This window comes from Pongo abelii, chromosome 4 (genome assembly GCF_028885655.2).
Source record: "Pongo abelii isolate AG06213 chromosome 4, NHGRI_mPonAbe1-v2.0_pri, whole genome shotgun sequence".
Taxonomy (NCBI): Eukaryota; Metazoa; Chordata; class Mammalia; order Primates; family Hominidae; genus Pongo; species Pongo abelii.
Window position 1 is genome coordinate 113897607 of NC_071989.2, and position 12465 is coordinate 113910071.

Below are 12465 nucleotides of genomic sequence, written 5' to 3' on the forward strand. Positions count from 1 at the left end.
TTAGCACACTTTTTTGTGCAACGAGGTGTGTAGGCAAAAATAAACAAACCAAGAGATATTATGGAGAGCCTTATGATTCTGGATTCAGACAAATTTCTATAAGATTTGTTTCACTGTCTGAAGCTTACACAGTACCATAGTTTCCTTACAGCTTTGTATGCTTATGTTTATTTTTCTACCTTGCCTTGGCTTCCTTAATGGAGAAAATACATTTCAAGAATAATTAAATAAGCTAGCAATATAATTATAAAAAGACTCAACTTCTGCCCTTGACCCTTAAAAACAAATTATAAATCTATATTTACCTTGTGAGCATAATTTAAAATAATGAACAGGAAAGACGGAAGGCTCAGTAGAGCTTCATCAAGGTATTACCTTAAGGCATATGGAGTTTTATCTAGTTGATGATAAGGTGAACTGAAATCTCTAATTCAGAAATATTTCTCCTTTTGGTAACATAAACCAAACATTTATCCATCTGCCCTTTCAGTGGGATGCAGACCTTTGGCCCATAATAGAATTCACCTTAAGTATGTTCATAAAAAAAAAAAAAAAAAAAACAACCAGCTGTTCCTCGTAATCACACCACATTAAATGTTCAGTAAGCTTAGAAAATATATCCTGGCTGGCAAAGATAGAGCTAGAGTAAACATGTCTGTTTAGTTCTTTGCAACAAGTAACCCTGCTTGGTCATTAAATTAATTACTTGCGTGTGACTATCTTAACTATCTTTAAGGCCACAACATTTATTAGGGAAAATATAGGATGTGGGGTCTAATAAACTAGGCAGTACCACTCAGAACATAGGCATGGGGAAAGACTTCATGTCTAAAACACCAAAAGCAATGGCAACAAAAGCCAAAATTGACAAATGGGATCTAATTAAACTAAAGAGTTTCTGCACAGCAAAAGAAACTACCATCAGAGTAACAGGCAACCTACAGAATGGGAGAAAATTTTTGCAACCTACTCATCTGAAAAAGGGCTAATATCCAGAATCTACAATGAACTCAAACAAATTTACAAGAAAAACACAAACAACCCCATCAAAAAGTGGGCAAAGTATATGAACAGACACTTCTCGAAAGAAGACATTTATGCAGCCAAAAAACACATGAAAAAATGCTCATCATCACTGGCCATCAGAGAAATGCAAATCAAAAGCACAATGAGATATCATCTCACACCAGTTAGAATGGCAATCATCAAAAAGTCAGGAAACAACAGGTGCTGGAGAGGATGTGGAGAAATAGGAACAACTTTTCCACTGTTGGTGGGACTGTAAACTAGTTCAACCATTGTGGAAGTCAGTGTGGTGATTCCTCAGGGATCTAGAACTAGAAATAACATTTGACACAGCCATGCCATTACTGGGTATATACCCAAAGGATTATAAATCATGCTGCTATAAAGACACATGCACACGTATGTTTATAGCGGCACTATTCACAATAGCAAAGACTTGGAACCAACCTAAATGTCCAACAATGATAGACTGGATTAAGAAAATGTGGCACATATACACCACGGGATACTATGCAGCCATAAAAAATGATGAGTTCATGTCCTTTGTAGGGACATGGATGAAACTGGAAACGATTGTTCTCAGCAAACTATCGCAAGGACAAGACACCAAACACCGCATGATCTCACTCATAGGTGGGAATTGAACAATGAGAACACATGGACACAGGAAGGGGAACATCACACACCGGGGACTGTTGTGGGGTGGGGGGAGGGATAGCATTAGGAGATATACCTAATGCTAAATGACGAGTTAATGGGTGCAGCACACCAGCATGGCACATGTATACATATGTAACAAACCTGCACATTGTGCACATGTACCCTAAAACTTAAAGTATAATCATAATAAAATTTTAAAAAGTACATGTATACTCTGTGATAAAAGATACAAAAATTAATATAAATATAAATGTGTATAAATACAAATATTTGTTTAAACTAATATATAAATAAATGAATACATACTTTATTATTTCCATTGCTATGGCTGAATTTAGCTGTTGCCAGAGAACAAAATAATTATTTTAAATGAATGATTTTTTATTCCTCTTCTTTCTTGAAAACACGTATTTTCTTATAGTCTGATTGATTTACCTCATGAAATTGAAGAAACAAAGATTTCCAATGTGTTTTTCTTATCTATCCATTTACATCAAATCTACTGTCATCGAGACCCTGATCGTAACACCTAGAATAAAACTCTACATGGTTTTTGCCCCTTTACTGACCTGTTTCAAATTATTCAAAGATATTATATCAGCTTTCTAAAACATATCATGGCATTTTTTGAAAACTAGAGAAATACTTATGTTTTTAACAATCTAAATCTTCAAGATAAAGTATTCACAGAATCAAATCTTGCCCTATAAATAAACTCCTACTGTATCACACACACACACACACACACACACACACACCATGTATCTCCTTACATTTGAGTCATCACTCCTAGAAGATATTTATAAACATTGGTTGAGTAATTGAATCTATATGTTCAACACAATTTCTGTGTGTGTGTGTGTGTTTGTGTGCATGTGCACATGCACACATGCACTTGTGTATCTGTGGTTTAAATTTGATACTGTTTATGTATTTGGAAAGAATTTATTTCACAAACTTCGTTTCACCTTTATGATAGGGACTCTATTAAACACTGAATAAAATAATAACTAAGTCATGGCCCTTGACTTTTTGGAGTTCCATTTTAGCTGGTTAGAGAAGTTTCCTTTATTCCTAGTTTGCTCAGAGCAAAAAGAGTTAAAAACAGCTTTTTATATGAATAAATGCTGAATTTTATTAAAGGTTTTTATCTACATCAATTGAAATTATCATAGAGCTTTTCTTCTTTGTTTGAGTTTCAAATCTTAAACAAAGTCTTTCATTACTGAAATGAATTCCACTTGATTATAAAATATTATCCCTTTATTTATTGTTTGATTTGATTTGCAAGTATTTTTCTGAGGATTTTGTATCTATATCCATGATGGATATTTGTAGTTTTCTTTCTTTATAATGACTTTGTCTGATTATGATATGAGGATAATGCTGGGCTAATAAAGTAAATTGGGACGTATTCTCTCTCATTCTATTTTCTGGAAGAAATTATGTAGAATTGATATGATTTCTGTCTTAAATGTTTGGTAGAATTCACCAGTGAAACCATCAGGGCCCAGTGATTTACTCTGTGGAAACTTTGATAGTTTATTTTTGTATTTTTTATTTTTTTTTGAGACGAAGTCTCTCTCTGTTACCCACGCTGGAGTGCAGTGGTGCAATCTCAGCTCACTGCAACCTCCGACTCCCAGCTTCAAGCGATTCTCCTGACTCAGCCTCCTGAGTAGCTGGGTTTATAGGCACGCACCACCAAGCCCAGCTAATTTTTGTATTTTTTGGTAGAGATGAGGTTTCACCATGTTGGCCAGGCTAGTCTCAAACTCCTGACCTCAAATGATCTGCCCACCTCAGCCTCTCAAAGTGCTGGGATTACAGGTGTGAGCCACTGAGCCCGGCCCTCTGTGGATACTTTAAAACTCACGGTTTTTATTTCATCTTGAAATATTTTTGGTAGTTTGTGTCTTTCAAGGATTGGCTCATTTTATTTAGTTTTGTAAGTGGATCGCCATGGAATTGTTTGTAATACTGTCCTATCATCTTTTTATTATCAGTGAAGCATGTACTGATGCCCCATCTTTCATTTATAATATTGATAATTTGTGTTTTCTTTCAGTTTTTCATTAGCTTTGCTAGATGTTTATCAATTTTATTGATCCTTAAAAAATCCCTTTGGTTTTACTGATTTTCCTCTATTTTTGTTGTTTTTATTTACACTGATCTCAGCTCTAATCAATCACCACTATTACCTTCTTTCAGCTTAACCCAGGTTTATGTTGTTCTTCTTCCTGTGGTCCTTAAAGTGAAGACCTAGCTTATTGATTTTAGATCATTATTCTTTTCCAATATGTGCATTTAATTTTAAACTTTTCCTCTAAGCACTGTTTTACAATATATCTCACAAGTGTTGATATATTAATTTTATTTGCATTTATTTAAACATTTATTTATATTCTTGAGATGTCCTCTTAGACCCATGGGGTTTTTAGAAGCATAGTATTTGATTTTCTACTATTTGGAGATTTATAGATACCTTTCCATTATTATATCTAGTTTCATTCTATTATGGTCAGGTAGTATGCTTTATATGATATCTATTGTATTATCTTAAATAATTACCATATATTTTGCTCTTTCTTCATTTCTGAAGTTGTGTGATTTCTTCTGGAATCATCTCTCTTTAGCCTGAGTAACTTCAGCACTTTTTAAGGCCAGTCTGCTAGTAACCACTTCCATTAGTTTTTCTTTATCTAAGAATGTCTTTCTTTATTTTGCTATAATTTCTGAAGAATATTTTTGCCAGATATAGAATTATGGGTTGAGATAATTCTTTCCTCTTTTTCATAGTTAGTCTGGTTCTAGGTTTATCAAATGTGTGATTACTCTTTAGTTTTCAAATCCTTTGCTATGCTTGTGTGGGTTGTTCCATTAACACTGTGTAAGCCCAGTCTTGTTTATATTTAACAAGACAGAAATAGGAAGTTCTCTTCCCTAGCTCTCTCCTTTCTAGAATTTCCCCACACTCTCTGTATACAAGGGCACCTTACCTAGTCTTCTGGCCAGAAATCTTTTCTTTGTCTCCCCAGTAATTTAGCTTGCCATGCTTTGATGCAGTTCCATTATTCTGGAGCCCCCTCAAGGCTAAGTAATATGAGAAAACAGAAAAAAAAATGAGGAATCCCCCCCAAATCTATGGACCATAGAGTCTCCTTTCTCCAATTTCTCTGGCCAGGAAAAATGGGTTTTATGTTGAACTTTTAAGTAACTGTGCCATTCCATGCCACTGATGACTCACTCCTTTTGGAATCCCTTCCTGTCCTGGATTCAGACATATTTATTTCTTATGGATTTTCTCCTACTTCAATAACTGCTCTAGCTCAGTCTTCTTGAGTGGCACGGCACCACCCTGTCAATTCTGTAACATCCTTCTAAGGTCCCTCCTATTTTCGGAAATGTAATAAAGTTCTGTTTGCACAAATATGACCCTTCCTTCACCTTTTCTCCCATATTTCTATTTGAATAAAAGGTTTCCTGGAAATATTTTTAAAAAGTCTGCTCTTTAATATTGAATAAACGATTCCGCTGTTTCACCATGAATTGCCATTGTTTTAGAGCTGATTCAAGCAAACCAGAAATTTGAAATATATCCAAAGAAAGTAAATGAAGAGATAACTGATAGGTAAATAAACATAACCCACATCTTTGTATATTTTTATCTGTTTTTTAAAATGTGCTTGAAAAAAAATTGTAGCTTTAATGCAGTTGCAAACGTTTGTTTAGAAAATAAAAATAGAATACACATTATCAATCTTAAATTGTATTATCTAGCATCAGATTCAAATGTCTGTAAAATTAAAATTATTTACTGTTGGGCAAAACATTTTATGCTATAGTCTTTGTATTATCAAATAAATTTCCTTCAACAACAATAAAAATCTATTTAATTAAAAATTGGAAATTATAATAAATAAGGTAAACTAAATAGATATGTGCATCCTCAAAACAATTACTTTCTAATGAAATTAAGAGTGCAAATATGTGAAATATTTAGCCTATTTTCAAGTAAAGGTCAGAATATTATTTTAAGCCTTCTTAGCAGTGATTTTATTCAAATACTGAATGTCATAATAAAAATAAATTTCATTTATGAGCGCTTTTATGCTGAAAACAAGTTTTTTTCTCAAATTTGTGATTGGTCCTTACATTCCTCAATTGCTGTCAGTAGGTTATTACACGCACTTGGATTTTATTGAAAGCCATTTCTTCTTAAATATTCTATAAGTCAGACTTCCCTTTTATTTCCCAATTGGGCAAAATTAATGAGATTTTACTACAGATACTGCTGTGTGAAAGTCAATGCTAATTAGAAGCTTTACAATTCAAAAAGGTGAACTGAGAATTCCTGTGTTGGAATTATGAGAGAAAAGAATACTAGAACACAGCAGATAGTGAGAAAAAAAGGAATTGAATGGGAAGGAGGAAGAAAAAATAGAATTAACAAAATGTTCATTTTATGCACAGTGAGAATATAAAAACACACCTGACACTTAGGAAACATCTAATCCCTATTGTTGGCAGTAACCTAGTGCCTCTACATCTTTTAATTTCTACCCAACAAAATTTAGTTTCACCTATCCTTATAAAACCTACAAAGGTATTAATTTTTTCTTTAAATATTTTTCTCTTAGCATATACAAAAAGACAATGTTATAAAACTAGACATGTCCAATTGCTTCATAAAGTTTGGCCTGATATTACAGCTTTTTTTTTTTTTTTTTTTTTTTTGAGGCAGTCTCTCTCTGTCACCCACTCCACCTCCCGGGTTCACGCCATTCTCCTGCCTCAGCCTCCTGAGTAGCTGGGACTACAGGTGCCCGCCACTACGCCCAGGTAATTTCTTTTTGTATTTTTAGTAGAGACGGGGTTTCACCGTGTTAGCCAGGATGGTCTCGATCTCCTGACCTCGTGGCCTCCCAGAGTGCTGGGATTACAGGCGTGAGCCACCGTGCCCAGCCGATATTATGGCTTTTATGTATGCTGTTTATAGCATAATCCTGTCTATACAATATTTTGCTACTTTATGAGAAATAAACTCCTTAAGGGAAAAATATTTCTATTATTCACCTTCATATCATGCATAATGCCTAATACAGTATATAGAGCACAATAAGGGCTAAACAAATGCTTATGTGTCTGTGTAACATAATTATTTTATTCGTGATCTCAGGCACCGAAAATGAACCTTGTTGCATCATTGGGCAGCATTTTTTTCTACTTATACTAACCTATGCTAAAGAAAACAGAAAGCAGAAGATAATGAGGATATTTGAAAGGATGTGTGAAGATTTTCATTGGAGCATCATAAAATTGTTCAAATATGTGATAACTAGTATGAATTTCTTGAGAAATAATAGAACATGTTGCCTTCTAATGTCTAATACTTGTTCTTCTTGCCTCTCTGGACTAGCATGGTAAAACAATGTTAGTATTATGTTCCATAAGTGAAAATTAATGGACTTAACATTAATGTAGATGCTGGTAGGCAGACAGAACTTCTGTAGCATGGTAGGTAGACAAAAATAGCTGTCCATCTAAAGTTAAAAAAAAAAAAACAACTTGTTAACATAGGACAGTGTGATCAAAAATTAGAAAATGCAGTGGAAACATATCAGTCACCAAACTAAGCTATGATCTGGGATGATGGCTAAAACATTTTAACTCAGGGTATTTTCATCCGTGTAAAGAATTTTTTTAAAATGTTAATATCACAAGGCATCTAGGAACCCTGTAGGTTGCCAAATGGAGCAATTAGTTTTATAAAAGTATTTTTCCTTGTAGAAGAATCTTAATCTTACTCAACAATAAAAAGATAAATAAATAAAATAAGAGAAGAAATGCAGAAAGGGGCCTGGTGGAAGGACAATAATTGAAACATATTTTTCAAGCAAAGGAAGAACATTCTCATATAAAAGTAATTTTATTTCTGGCATCTTTGTCTTTTAAATGAACCTATAATATAATGAATTAATTTAATAAAAGGGCCTGTTTTGTTTAAACTATATTTTAATAAAATTGAATATGAAACAAATCTCAACATTATTTTCTATTTAAATAATTATATTTACCAATTTTAAATGTCTTCTGAGAAACACTTGTTATTTAGGCCTTGAAGAACTAAACCCTTAAACTTAGAAAGTAATGATTGAGCAAATTTCTTTCCAGTATATATAACCAATACACTTTTATTTATAACCTATTTTCAGTGTACATCAAAATCTCCAAAGTTCAGTCACTAAGAAATATTAAACAATAGTAAGCAATCATTAAAAAAAAATCGGGATCCTTCTGAAAGTTTTTAGGCTTACACATTTAATAAGAATCACTAACAGTCTTCTGCATGTTATATTGTTATATTTTATATAATTAACTGTTGCCATTATTTGAAATGCTTAAGTATTGAAAATATACTCCAGATAGCAATGAAGAACCCAGCATTATAAAGCATCTTTTTCATAGTTATCAGAAAAGAATTTATGAAGATAATTATCGACATGAGGATTACTATCAATGTTTGCTCTGTCTTGCTAATTGCCATAGCTAAGACTCTTTCTAAGACCATTTATGGAACTATCTTGCAGAGAGACAAGGATAAAACAACTGGCTCATATTTACATGCAGAAAGAAAAAAAAAGAGTATTTTCAGCATTGAGTGAAGCAGGAGCACATGGAACTTAAAAAAGTAAATGTCATCGAACTCTATGAGAAGCTGGAAACTTGACAATAGAGTTTGCTTGTGGGAAATAAAGTTCCATCAATCCCATCACTCTTACTAATAATAAGTGCAGAAAAATGACCTCATTTGTGTTACTAAGAGCACAACTAGCGGATTTTCTTCTATTGAAGTATAAAATTCAGAAGCAAGAGGGAATGTATTAAACTCCCAAGTACTTTGAAATTCAAGTTAATTCTTATTTTGTGTTACATATTAAGTATTTTAGACAAATGAATATTCCATATTTCTGAAATGCAAAAGACAAAATTGAAGTATATTGAGAAATATATATTTTGAATAATAAGCCATTAAAAATGTAAAAAGAAACATACAGTTGAGCTATCATCAATGAAAACATTGTTTGTCAAGTGCCAAAAGACATTGTAAACAAATCAGTAAATGAAAAGTCAAATATAGGAAAACATTAATTCACTTCGTGAGTTTTAATAATTGTGCACACATACTTTTTCCAGTATTAAATATTAACTGCTATATTAGCTCAACATGTTCTAATAAATTATTGTAGATAAGATGACTTGTTACCAGCAGAAATTTATTTTTCACAGGTCTGGAGGTTGGAAGTCTGAGATCAGGGTGCCAGCATGGTCGGGTTCTGGTAAGAGCCCTCTTACAGGTTGCAGAGTACTGACTTTTGAGTTGTATCCTCACACACAAGAGAGCAGAAAGAAGCAAGCTTTTATAAGGGCTCTGATCTTCTTTGTGGGAACATTGCCCCATTATCCTCATGATTTCATCTAATCCTAATTATCTTGCAAGGGGTCTACCTCCTAATATCATCATATTGAGAGGTAGGGTTTTGACATATGACTTTCGGAAGGACACAAACATTCGATCCATAATAACTTTAATGACCTCTGAAGGACTCTCCACAATGCTAAGTAAGGGTGCTGGAATATCGTCTTAAATAGTACAGTGATTTAAGTAAGTACAAAATACAGAGAGTAGACTGCAGTTTTCAAATAGAGGGAAATATATGTTTAAAAGTTCATTTATATAATGGTTAGATGCTCATTTTATCTTCTCTTTGATCTGCAGCTTCTAGGTGAAAATTCTAAGATAGCATTTAGTTCTACATTTTAAAAAGCAACATTTTCAGAAAGTTGTTTTTTAGTTTTTAAAAGTACTTAGATTGTTATACATGTACATAATGTAAAAATTCAAATGTTTCTACTAGGTTTGTTATATAAAAAACAGATCACCACTTCTGTCTTCCACAATTCTCTTATGTTCTAGGTAACCAACTTTTCATTTGTTTACGTCATCCTTTTTACCTGGAAATGTCTGAATGACATCATTACATTTCTATTTTGTTTTGTTTTGTTTAAAGATTAACTCATGATTTGTACTATGAAAAAATGACGACATGAATCCCATCTCCCCACCAACTCACACTTCCACAGCATTCTTCCAAACCATCCATCCTTTCACAAATTGTATTATAATTTTGTTTAGACCAGTATTCCTTATTATTCACAGATGAGCCACTTAGTAAAGCATGAGTTTCCTTCCCTCCACAACTTTTGCTACTCCTTAGAATGAATAATTTTCCTGCTCTTTCATAGTTTAGTTTTCTGCTAATCACTTTTTCTTTTCCTTTTATTTAATTAATTAATTAATTTATTTATTTATTTGGAGACAGAGTATTGCTTTGTTGCCTAGGCTGGAGTGCAGTTGCATGATCTCAGCTCACTGCAACCTCTGCTTCCTGGGTTCAAGCAATTATCATGCCTCAGCCTCCCAAGTAGCTGGAAGTACAGGTGCCCGCCACCATGCCTGGCTAATTTTTGTATTTTAGTAGAGACAGGGTTTCATCATGTTGCCCAGGGTGGTCTCAAACTCCTGAGCTCAGGCAATCCTCCTGCCTCGGCCTCCCAAAGTGCTAGGATTACAGGATTACAGGCTAGGAGCCACTGTGCCCGGCCAGTCTTCTGTTAATTACTAATTCAACCATAAATTATTCACTTACTGTTTAGAATTCCTCCCAGAAATATTGATCACATTAGAAATAAACTCAATATTTTAAGCAAAAGTTCATTCAAAGACTTCTGACCTACTGCAGTGTGCGTGGTTTGTCTGTATACCTGATTTGGTTTCCTGTGTTTCCTGAATTCTTTATTAAAAATATTTAAAAGCCGACAAGTCAAGTAATAACCAACAGAGCTAGACTGGGGCACTGACCAATCTGAATAGATGCAGGCTATAAAACATTGAGAAAGCTGTGCATGTACAGCCTTATTGAGAGGTGACAGCGTGCTGGCAGTCCTCACAGCCCTCGCTCACTCTTGGTGCCTCCTCTGCCTGGGCTCCCACTTTGGCGGCATTTGAGGAGCCCTTCAGCCCACCGCTGCACTATAGGAGCCCCTTTCTGGGCTGGCCAAGGCCGGAGCCCACTCTCTCAGCTTGCAGGGTGGTGTGGAGAGAGAGGTGCGAGCGGGAACCCGGGCTGCGCGCGGCGCTTGCGGGCCAGCTGGAGTTCCGGGTGGGCGTGGGCTTGGCGGGCCCCGCACTGGGAGCAGCCGGCTGGCCCTGCAGGCCCCGGGCAATGAGGGGCTCAGCACCCGGGCCAGCAGCTGCAGAGGGTCTACTAGGTCCCCCAGCAGTGCCAGCCCACTGGCACTGTGCTTGATTTCTCGCTGGGCCTTCCCGTGGGGCAGGGCTCGGGATCTGCAGCCGGCCATGCCTGAGCCTCCCACCCCCTCCGTGGGCTCCTGCGCGGCCCGAGCCTCCTTGACAAGCGCCACCCCCTGCTCCACGGCACCCAGTCCCATCGACCACACAAGGGCTGAGGAGTGCAGGCGCACGGCTCGGGACTGGCAGGCAGCTACCCCAGCAGCCCCAGTGCGGGATCCACTGGGTGAAGCCAGCTGGGATCCTGAGTCTGGTGGGGACTTGGAGAGTCTTTAAGTCTAGCTCAGGGATTGTAAATACACCAATTGGCACTCTGTATCTAGCTCAAGGTTTGTAAACACACCAATCAGCACCCTGTGTCTAGCTCAGGGTTTGTGAGTGCACCAATCGACACTCTGTATCTAGCTGCTCTGGTGGGGCCTTGGAGCACCCTGTGTCTAGCTCAGGGATTGTAAATACACTAATCAGCACTCTGTATCTAGCTCAAGGTTTGTAAACACACCAATCAGCACCCTGTGTTTAGCTCAAGGTTTGTGAATGCACCAATCGAGTCTCTGTATCTAGCTGTTCTGGTGGGGCCTTGGAGAACCTTTGTGTCAATACTCTGTATCTAACTAATCTGATGGGGATGTGGAGAACCTTTGTGTCTAGCTCAGGGATTGTAAATGCACCAATCAGCGCCCTGTCAAAACAGGCCACTGGGCTCTACCAATCAGCAGGATGTGGGTGGGGCCAGATAAGAAAATAAAAGCAGGCTGCCCAAGCCAGCATTGGCAACCTGTTCGGGTCCCCTTCCATACTGTGGAAGCTTTGTTCTTTCACTCTTTGCTATAAATCTTGCTACTGCTGACTCTTTGGGTCCACACTGCTTTTATGAGCTGTAACACTCACTGCCAAGGTCTGCAGCTTCACTCCTGAAGCCAGCGAGACCACGAGCTCACCGGGAGACACCAACAACTCCAGACGCACAGCCTTAAGAGCTGTAACACTCACCGCGAAGGTCTGCAGCTTCACTCCTGAGCCAGCGAGACCACGAACCCACCAGAAGGAAGAAACTCCGAACACATCCGAACATCAGAAGGAACAAACTCCAGACGCACCACCTTAAGAGCTGTAACACTCACTGCCAGGGTCCGCGGCTTCATTCTTGAAGTCAGTGAGACCAAGAACCCACCAATTCCCGACACATTATCAGTATATGCCAAATGAATATCGGAACACCTTGTCATTCTATGTCTTCCTCTTTCCTGATTTCTTTATGCTTTTGGTGGTAATTATCCTTCAATGACTCCGTAAAATGAATAAATAAATGAATATGAATATTAATTAATGAAAAATATGAGGTAAGCCTTTACTATACCATGTTTGTATATAATTCTATACAAACCATACATACCATGTTGGTA